Raw genomic sequence first — 10,204 nt, forward strand, 5'->3', positions numbered from 1 at the left:
TGAACCCAACCAGAAGTATGAATTTCATGGGCATGTGGTGGATTTTTCTTCTCCATGCCTACAGAAGTCTCACATGCTTTCAGATGGCCCTCCTTCGACTTGGTTCTTGAACCCTGCCTGATAAATTAATTTAATTTAATTAATTTAATTTTTTAAATTTATAAACTGTCCAACTCCTTCTGGACTCTGGGTGGCGTAGAACAAATAAACAGTATAATAAAAACATTTTACAACCTCTAAAAGCACTCATTAAATAAGAAGTGGTTATTTGAGCTCCTAAGCGAGCCATCGTTTCAAAATAAGGACACAAAATAAGGACTCCTCCATGATTTTGTTGATGTCATTCCAACGTCATTCCAGGCTCTAGGAGCTTGTGTAAAATCCATCCCAAAGATTTCAGGTGTTGGAATATCCATCTGGTTCAGTTCAAACCTGGGAGAAAAGCACCGGAGATAAAACGGAGTCTGGAGGCCAATTTATTGACCACAGGTGATTCTGGGCAGCTGACCAATTGGAGTTGAGGGTGGGTGCATTTTTATACTTTCTTTGGGCTTTGTATTTGAGCTTCTGTTGCAGTGTAACATGAATGTTAGAATAGGAATATATCATATTATATATATCTGGACCTCTAGCATAAAAGTGCTCTGCTTACCCTGATTTTATTACAGCCAGGATAGGACGGAATTAACTTGCTTAGTCTGTATTTCTGGTGAAATTTGCAACAGGAAGACAACTGACCATAAAAGGGTTCAATAAACATCTCACTGATAAACAAGTATACATCACTCCAAACAGGACGTTATACGATCAAAGGGGGAAATTTACATTGCCTGAAGCAAAACAGGACGAGACTGTGATAAAAGGAGATTGGTTGTGATAAGGAAGAAGGCTTCAGAGAAATTAGGTGTGAGAAACATTTGCTCAAAGGACATTATTCAAGGAAATTGGTTTGTGATATCTGGGGAAAGGAAGGACTCAAAGATATGTCATGTTTGAAGTTATGTTATTGGATGTTTGTATATCACTTGACATGTACGTGTAATTATCCCCATCTGCTTATGCTCGCAAATAAAAAGAGGTACACGGCTCAATACTGTGTCACATCACCCAGAGAGAGAATGTGCCCAAGTCTTCTTCTTTCTAGGATTCGCGTTCGTGAGTGACCCCACACGGCTGGGTTGCTCTTAGCCCCTCTGAAGACATTGTCTTGATCAGGGACTTTGCAGCACCTCAAGCTTCCTCTTCCTGTGCAAGAACGTGTCCTTTAATATTCTATTGGCTGTTGTTAGATTCCTATGGGGTCATGTAGGGGTCATAGCTGGCTCTATAGGCAAAAGGGGAAATGCAAATCCTACATGTTTTTCCGAGCTAATTTTGTCAAACTTTTGTTTGATGCTTATCTGAGTTTCTGTCTTGACCCAGTCTTTCTGAATGGATTACCAAATCTGCATTTGTAAAAGCTGGCCTCCTCAGTTTAGACAGGTTTCTCTCTCTAAACTATGTTTCTCCATTTCTCTTTTAAGGAAATATAATATTCTGACTCTTAATATTTCTCCAAAGTATTTCATTCTCGTAGGAAGGGAGGCTTTCCACAATGGCAATTGAGATTTCTAATTCTCTGAAATGTCACCATGATGGTTGGTTCAAAGTGAAAAATATTACTGGATTAACAGTAGACAACGCCTATTGGAAGGCCAATATAACACAAGTAGCATTGCGACTTACTGAGCACGTATTTCGCTGGTGGTAGATCTCAGATGCAACCCCATCATCTCCAAGCTTGAATTAGGAAAGATTTCTTCCACCTGAGAACTGCCATCCATCAGCATGGATTAAGTGCCAAAACCCACTGCAACAACATAGCCAAGAAGCCTTCAAGAATTGTAAACCTAATCCTATGTAGCTTCTGCTCTGGCAATCTCACACTGCTTACCAGAGCTTACAAAACTTTTGCCAGACCCATCCTCGAATACAGCTCACCTGTTTGAAACCCATATCGCATCTCAGACATTAACACCCTTGAAAATGTCCAAAGATACTTCACCAGAAGAGCCCTTCACTCCTCCACCCTAAACAGAATACCCTACGAGACTAGACTTTCAATCCTGGGCCTAGAAAGCTTAGAACTAAGACGCCTTAAACAAGATCTAAGTATTGCCCACAAGATCATATGCTGCAACGTCCTGCACGTCGGTGACTACTTCAGCTTCAACCACAACAACACAAGAGCACACAACAGATTTAAACTTAATATTAACTGCTCCAAACTTGACTGTAAAAAATATGACTTCAGTAACCGAGTTGTTGAAGGGTGGAACTCATTACCGGACTCCATAGTGTCATCCCCAAACCCCCAACACTTTACCCTTAGATTATCTATGGTTGACCTATCCAGATTCCTAAGAGGTCAGTAAGGGGCGAGTACAAGTGCACTAGAGTGCCTTCCATCCCCTGTCCTATTGCTCTCCTATATCTCCTATACCTTTCTTCTACTCCTATATCTCTTCTTCTATTCTTTCATTGATATGTTCTATTCCTTTATCTTCTTTTCTATTATTTCTTAGATATATTTTACTATGAGTATCTCCTGTATAATCTTCATCATTGTTGTGGTTCAGCCTGAGTCAGATGAAAGACCAGCTGCGTCTCTGCTGGCTCCATGCCCGGGGGAGGATGAGAGCAGAGAGGAAAGTGACAAGGAAGAAAGGCCTGGGAGCCCTGGGGAGGGGCTCTCTCAAGCCAGTAGCTTGGAGTCTCTGGAGTCATTGGATGACGAAGCACAAGCTGTCATTAGTATGCGACAGAGACGCATAGATCAAAGGAGGAATCAATTGAAGAAATATTATCAGCGTTGAATGAGGAACACCAGGGGGTTGGGTGTGGTCCTCATTAGCAGGGAAGGGTTTATAAGGCAGGCAAACTCTTTCGGCAGCGTGGAGTGTTATCAGAGTGGTGTTGCTGTTATCTGCATTGTCTCTCAGCGTTTCTGTTCCTGGCTCGTGGACCAGCAGTCTTGAAGACCCGTGGGAGGTGTATGTCTGTTATCTCAACAGCCTCGTCTTGGCATTCAGGATCCTGTGTTTCTGTCTGAACAATTGCCTTCATGTATCTATTTGGAGTTCCAGTGTTTTCCTGATTTGTAAGGACATTTTCTGTTGGCTTCTTTTCTCTTTACCATTATAAAACTGTGTTTGGATTCTACCGGTGTGTCTGGCTTATCTTTTTGGGTTGCTCATAGCTTCCGGAGTTTGTTGAGTGTAGGGTAGCAAAACGAGCTGTGTGATGGAGAAGCTAAACCATCCGCTCTCATTCTAAGTGACCATTTGGCTCAAAACCGCCCATGAGATCATTTCTCTCAGCATCATTAATCCAGCTCTTCTTTCAGCTATGCCCAGAGTCGTATTTTACCCAAATTAGTTAAGGTTTAAAGCATTTCAGCATTACAGTCCTAGCCCTTCTCCTTTCAAAAGCTCGTTGGGTTCAAGTGGAAAAAAGCTGTCAAGGAATGCTTGTACGTTTTGGCAGATGAACGAGGTAGATGAACGAGGCAGATGAACGAGGCAGATGAACGAGGCAGATGAACGAGGCAGATGAACGAGGAATTCCTTGTACGTTTTGGCAGATGAACGAGGTAGAAGGAAAACTGTCCCCTTTGGGGACTGGACGACAAAGCTTGATCTAAAACGAAGTCACTAACCTGATATCATTCCTAGAAAACCAGCAGGAACCAGGAAATTCTCTCCATCGTGTCGCAGATTCCAATGTTTGACAGCTGATAGTCTTGGCTTCAACCGTTTTAGAAGCTTTTGTAAATAAAAGAAGAGTTTAATGGTCTTTCCGTAAGATTTGCTCTCATCTAACCTAGAGCCGTAGTGGCGCAGACAGCTGTAGAGGCCCCCTATGGGAAGCTCCCAAATGAGAACTTGAAAAATATCTCCCCAAACCCCCTTTATTTTATTTATTTATTTATTGGATTTGTATGCCGCCCCTCTCCGTAGACTCGGTTAAGACCCCTTAACCTCCTTAAAAGATAAACAGAACTGTACAGTAATTAAAGAAGATCAAACAGAACCAAAGATAAATGGCGACAGGGAAAGACGTTCTTTCTTTCTTTCTTTCTTTCTTTCTTTCTTTCTCTCTGTCTTTCTCTCTCTCTTTCTCTGTCTGTCTGTCTGTCTCTCTCTCTTTCTTTCTCTCTGTCTCTCTCTGTTTCTCTCTGTCTGTCTCTCTCTCTCTCTTCCTCTGTCTGTCTCTCTTTCTCTCTCTCTTTCTTTCTCTCTGTCTCTCTCTGTCTGTCTGTCTCTCTTTCTCTCTCTGTCTGTCTGTCTCTCTCTCTCTCTCTTTCTTTCTCTCTGTCTCTGTCTGTCTCTCTCTGTCTGTCTCTCTCTCTCTCTTTCTCTGTCTGTCTCTTTCTCTCTCTCTTTCTTTCTTTCTCTCTGTCTCTCTCTGTCTCTCTCTGTCTGTCTCTCTCTCTCTTTCTCTGTCTGTCTCTCTTTCTTTCTCTCTCTTTCTCTTTCTTTCTTTCTCTCTGTCTCTGTCTGTCTCTCTTTCTCTCTCTGTCTGTCTGTCTCTCTCTCTCTCTCCTTCTCTCTCTCTTTCTTTCTCTCTGTCTGTCTGTCTCTCTCTCTCCCTTTCTTTCTCTCTTTCTTTCTCTCTCTTTCCTTTTCTCTGTCTTTCTGTCTGTCTGTCTCTTATTTATTTATTTATTTATTTATTAATTATTTAGATTTGTATGCCGCCCCTCTCCGCAGACTCCATCCTTCCAAGGTCAGCAAAATGAGGACCCAGATTATGGGGGCAATAGGCTGGCTCTGTTAAAAAGTGCTATTGCTAACATGTTGTAAGCTGCCCTGAGTCTAAGGAGAAGGGCGGCATAAAAATCAAATAAATCAAATAAATAAATAAATAATCATAACAACCACGTTAACCATGATAATGATACCAATAAGAACGAGGCTGGCTGGGGAATTCTGGGCATTGAAAACCACAGGTCTTAAAGTTGCCAAGGTGGGACATCCCTGGTGTAGTATGATTGAGTGACACATGAGACAGACAGCTGCTTTGTTTATAATTTTAGAAGCTTCAAAAGCTGCTCAATAGAAATGCAAAAAACATTTCTAACACTCTAGACAAAGTGGGCAATGATGCTTTGTGAGACATCCTATTAGTCTGAGCTGAACATGGAATGCAACCTCATCAGAGGTGAGAAAAGAAATATTTGGAGAGATTGATGAAGACATTTCAACTGTCACCTGGGTATGTAAACAAAAGTAGTGGACCTTAAAAAGAAAAACAGATGACCTCATTTCCTAGTTAATCATTTTATTAAAGGGTATAAATGCGTCAGATGTTCCGGATTCCTTCATTGTGGGGAAAAAAAATTGTGTATTTTTAAACAGTGTGTGTTTGTTTCCTTTTTTGGCTGCTACCAGTTCAAGTCATCTGAACATAATATTTAATCCCATGGGTTTGTTTTGCCCTGGACAAATTCCATGAATTACAAGTATGCTACATGAATTCCTCAAACTGACACAACACCGACGTGATTTGGAAGATGGGAAGGGTGACATGCTGTTGTGGTTTGGATTCACTTGGTGAATAATCATTGTCCGCCATTTTGACTCTCCAGTTTTCCGGCCTAATTCACCCCCTTTCGGGGTGGCCTAATTTGTCACGCTGAATATTGACAGCCCCAGAGACATTCAGCGACATTCAGTAATTAAATAGTTAACTGTGTGTGTGTTTTATTAGATCCTCCTTGTTGTGTCCAGAGGACAGTTAAGCCTTGTATCCGCCCCCTATTCTTTGGGCGGGAGAATACCGTAATGTGATTGGTTGGCTGAGCCTGGCAGCCCGGTATATATATAGCTGCCAGGCACGGCCATGTTGTCTTTGGTTTAAGTTCTGTAACCGTTATTCAATGTTAATAAAAGAACCGTTACTCACCATAAGAGTGCAGTCCTTCTTCCAGCAAGGATTTAACACTCCTATTATGATGTAAAATCCTGCTACGTCATTATACCTCACATCCGTCTTTATGCCTGTCTCCATTTTGCTTTAATTCATTCCCGTGAAGATGTATTTTTCATTTGTCCCTTGTGACATATTTAATTTTGTACTTTTATAATAAAAAGAAATCTTGCTTTGAGAACAAATGACTGCACTCTCAATCCATCACCTCCGGGATGATTTCATATTCAAACGGACATTAATTACCCTCATCCTGACATAATTCACCTCAGCCATTTTGACTCCCCAGCATGTTTTAATTCACCCCTTTTCCTTGAGCCTGCCGCCATGTTCCCACAGTTGCATCTCTAAATATGGCTCCGTCTCAGTTCCAACAATGCTCAATTTGTGTTATTGGTTCAACATGTTGACAACTCTGATAGTTGATAACGAGGTCTGTCCCATTCCGAAGGAGCGATGGCTTATCTCAAAGTGTATTTGGACCGGGACTCACTGCTCACAGTCACTCATGCCCTCATCACCTCAAGGCTCGACTACTGTAACGCTCTCTACATGGGGCTACCTTTAAAAAGTGTTCGGAAACTTCAGATCGTGCAGAATGCAGCTGCGAGAGCAATCATGGGCTTTCCCAAATATGCCCATGTCACACCAACACTCCACAGTCTGCATTGGTTGCCGGTCAATTTCCGGGCACAATTCAAAGTGTTGGTTATGATCTATAAAGCCCTTCATGGCACCGGAGCAGAATATCTCCGAGACCGCCTTCTGCTGCACGAATCCCAGCGACCGATTAGGTCCCACAGAGTCGGCCTTCTCCGGGTCCCATCGACTAAAAAATGCCGTTTGGCGGGACCCAGGGGAGGAGCCTTCTCTATGGTGGCCCCGACCCTCTGGAACCAGCTCCCCCCAGAGATTAGAACTGCCCCCACCCTCCTCGCCTTTCGTAAACTCCTCAAAACCCACCTTTGTCGTCAGGCATGGGGGAATTGAGATATCTCCCCTGGGCCTATACAGGTATGTATGGTATGCTTGTGTGTATGTTTGCTTTTAATAATGGGGCTTTTAGTGTTTCTTTTAAATTATTAGATTTGTTATATATTGTTTATTACTGCTGTGAGCCGCCCCGAGTCTACGGAGAGGGGCGGCATTCAAATCAAATCAAATCAAATCAAATCAAATCAAATAAATAAATAAACAAACAAACAAACAAACAAACAAACAAACAAACAAACAAACTCTGATAGTTGATAATGAGGTCAGTCCCAATCCGAAGGAGCGATGGCTTATCTCAAAGTGTATATTTATCACAATTTAGGATCAGTGTGTCTCTCTTCGGAGCGCGGTTCATAAGCCAGCGGAGGAAACCTCATGCTGTTAAGACTAAACATTCTCCACCAAGCCTCCATTAGTGTGAGCTGTGGAGAGGGCAGTTACTGAGTTTTTCCAAATAAATAAAGCAAACAAGTTACTTCAGGAATATATATATATATATATATATATATATATATATATATATATATATATCTCACAGCTCCTTGATTTATGAGCCTGTGCTGGTCTGCTGAGCATAGAACGCACTTAGTGAATCAGCTGTCAAGGGCCACCCATGTGAGCTGGGCTGCCTCCTATCCCTTACCTCATTTTTAAGTGGTGTACAACCACTAGCAAGGGAGGTTGGTCCTCTTGGCAGTTCCACTCCTTCGCAGTTTGCTTCAACCTCCAGAATGGACAGCTATTAAAGCGGGAATATAGGGATCCTATTTACAGGCTTTTGGCCTGGGGCGTAGAAAGAGAGATTGGGGGTGTGGGGAGAAAAGCTCTCCTCCAAAATCAATGTTTGCTCTGCTGAGGGGCTCCTTAGGTGTACGTTGGAAGCCATTTCATCTATCTTGCACGGTTAAATCGCTCGAGCGTTGGGCCTGCCAGCTAGTAGTAGTTTTGGGTCCAGAATCAACAGCCTGGCGCACTGAGCCTTAACAGATGCCCTGCTCCAACAGATGGAAAATAACCAGGGTGTCACAGCACCTGATGAATTATTCTTACAAGGCAATATAGCGGAGGGCAATTTTAATCTCTTGGCTCGCTTCCTCTTACTCTGCTGACGTGAAATATCGGTTGACCTCACAGAGTTTAAGGATGCTTGAGAGGCCTTTCTTTTACTCTCATCCAACTCTGGATTGTGGTGTGTACGTATAATATCAGGCCGTGTGATAGTTCAAATGAGGTTTTGAGGATTTGTTTTCCTCACACAGCTATTCTGTCTTTATCCTGTTCAAAACAAGGAGAGAAACACAAGCCAATTGGCTTATTAGCACTATTCCCTTAATAGGAATAGTGCTAATAACCCTAACCCAACAGGACCGACACAGACTTCAGAGGACAATCAGAACTGCAGAAAAAGCGATTGCTGCCAACCTGCCTTCCATTGAGGACCTGTATACTGCATGAGTCAAAAAGAGGGCGGGGAAAATATTTACTGACCCCTCACATCCTGGACACAAACTGTTTCAACTCCTACCCTCAAAACGTCGCTACAGAGCACTGCACACCAAGACAACTAGACACAAGAACATTTTTTTTCCGAACGCCATCACTCTACTAAACAAATAATTCCCTCAACACTGTCAGACTTTCTACTAAATCTGCACTTCTATTCTACTAGTTTTTCTCATCATTCCTATCACCCATTTCCTCCCATGTTGACTGTATGACTGTAACTTGTTGCTTATATCCTAAGATTTTTATTAATATTGCTTCTTCATTGCTTATTTGACCCCTATGACAATCATTAAGTGTTGTGCCACATGATTCTTGACAAATGTATATTTTATTTTATGTACGCTGAGAGTATATGCACCAAGACAAATTCCTTGTGTGTCCAATCACACTTGGCCAATAAAAATTCTATTCTATTCTATTCTATTCTATTTGGACTCCAGAATATGCCTTATTCTGTCTTGCAAGCATCTGCTATCCTCAGGCTAACCTTTGAAATAGTTTGCGATAATTAAAGTTTGGAGAAAATCAAAGCTTGTGGGAAGGAAAGTCAATATATATATATATTTAAAAAATATATATTTATTCAAAGCCATTCCGGAATTCAGAGCATTTAACCAACTGTGACACACAAGGACATGAGTTAAAAAGGAACAAGTGTGAATTGTACATTTGTTCCACGTACATCTCTTGGGCGTTGCCTTTTTTTCTTCTTCTTCCTGCATCTGAGCAACAATGCAAAGCCAGGCAAAAAATGACATGGCCTTGATCGCATGGTTGTGGTTGGTTGCCGTCTTGGCTTTCCTTCACCCCTTTTCTGAGGACATCTGTGTTCACAAAATGGTACCCGGTTCATTTTTGCTTTCTTTGTGGTGTTTGTCAAACAAGTAACTAGATTTAGAGATAACATGTTTACTCAGTGTTGGACAAAGGTGGGCTGTCTCATAAAACTAGAATGCAATTTCAAGCACGCACGTTTGCGCATGTGTAACATATTTTTGCTGATAATGAAAAGAAAGGGAGACTATTATAGATCTATTTCAAGCTTATTTTGCTCTCATCAGCTAGCCATACCCTTACGAGGATTTGAAACTAGGGAGTCTGCCTGTAAGGCTGTAGATTTAACCTCTAGACTACAGGTTCTCCTCCTCTCAGCTTGAACCAAGGAAGAGTTATATATATATATTTTCCTGTTGAATCACCCTGGTGTACACTGAAGGACTGCAAATTTTTTTACTATCACACTTTGGGCATGTCTTATTTTGTGAGTGTGGCTTGCCAGCCATGTGACCAGGTGGGAGTGGATTGACGATCATGTGACCGGGGATGGCTTAAAGGTCATGTGACTGGCTTAAAGGTGGCCAACTTGACGTCACTCACGTCAAGGGTTTGGGTTAGGGTGCCTGGCCTCTCCTCGCCTCAAAGAGATACAATTTCCCTTTCTATTTACCATTACTGAACATCCAAAATATACTCTTTAATTCTATATATATTATGTACATATAATAATAATTTAATTAATAATAATTTATTAGACTTGTATGCCGCCCCTCTCCGAAGACTCGGGGCGGCTCGCAACAGCAATAAAACAGTGCAATACAAAAGTAATAGTTAAAACTATGACTAAAAACCCGCTATCTTAAAAAGCAATCAATACTATACAATCACAACCACACATAACTCTTAATGGTCAGAGAAGGGGATACATTCATTATGCCATATGTGTACATACATATTA

Source organism: Erythrolamprus reginae, chromosome 6 (genome assembly GCF_031021105.1).
Source record: "Erythrolamprus reginae isolate rEryReg1 chromosome 6, rEryReg1.hap1, whole genome shotgun sequence".
NCBI lineage: Eukaryota > Metazoa > Chordata > Lepidosauria > Squamata > Dipsadidae > Erythrolamprus > Erythrolamprus reginae.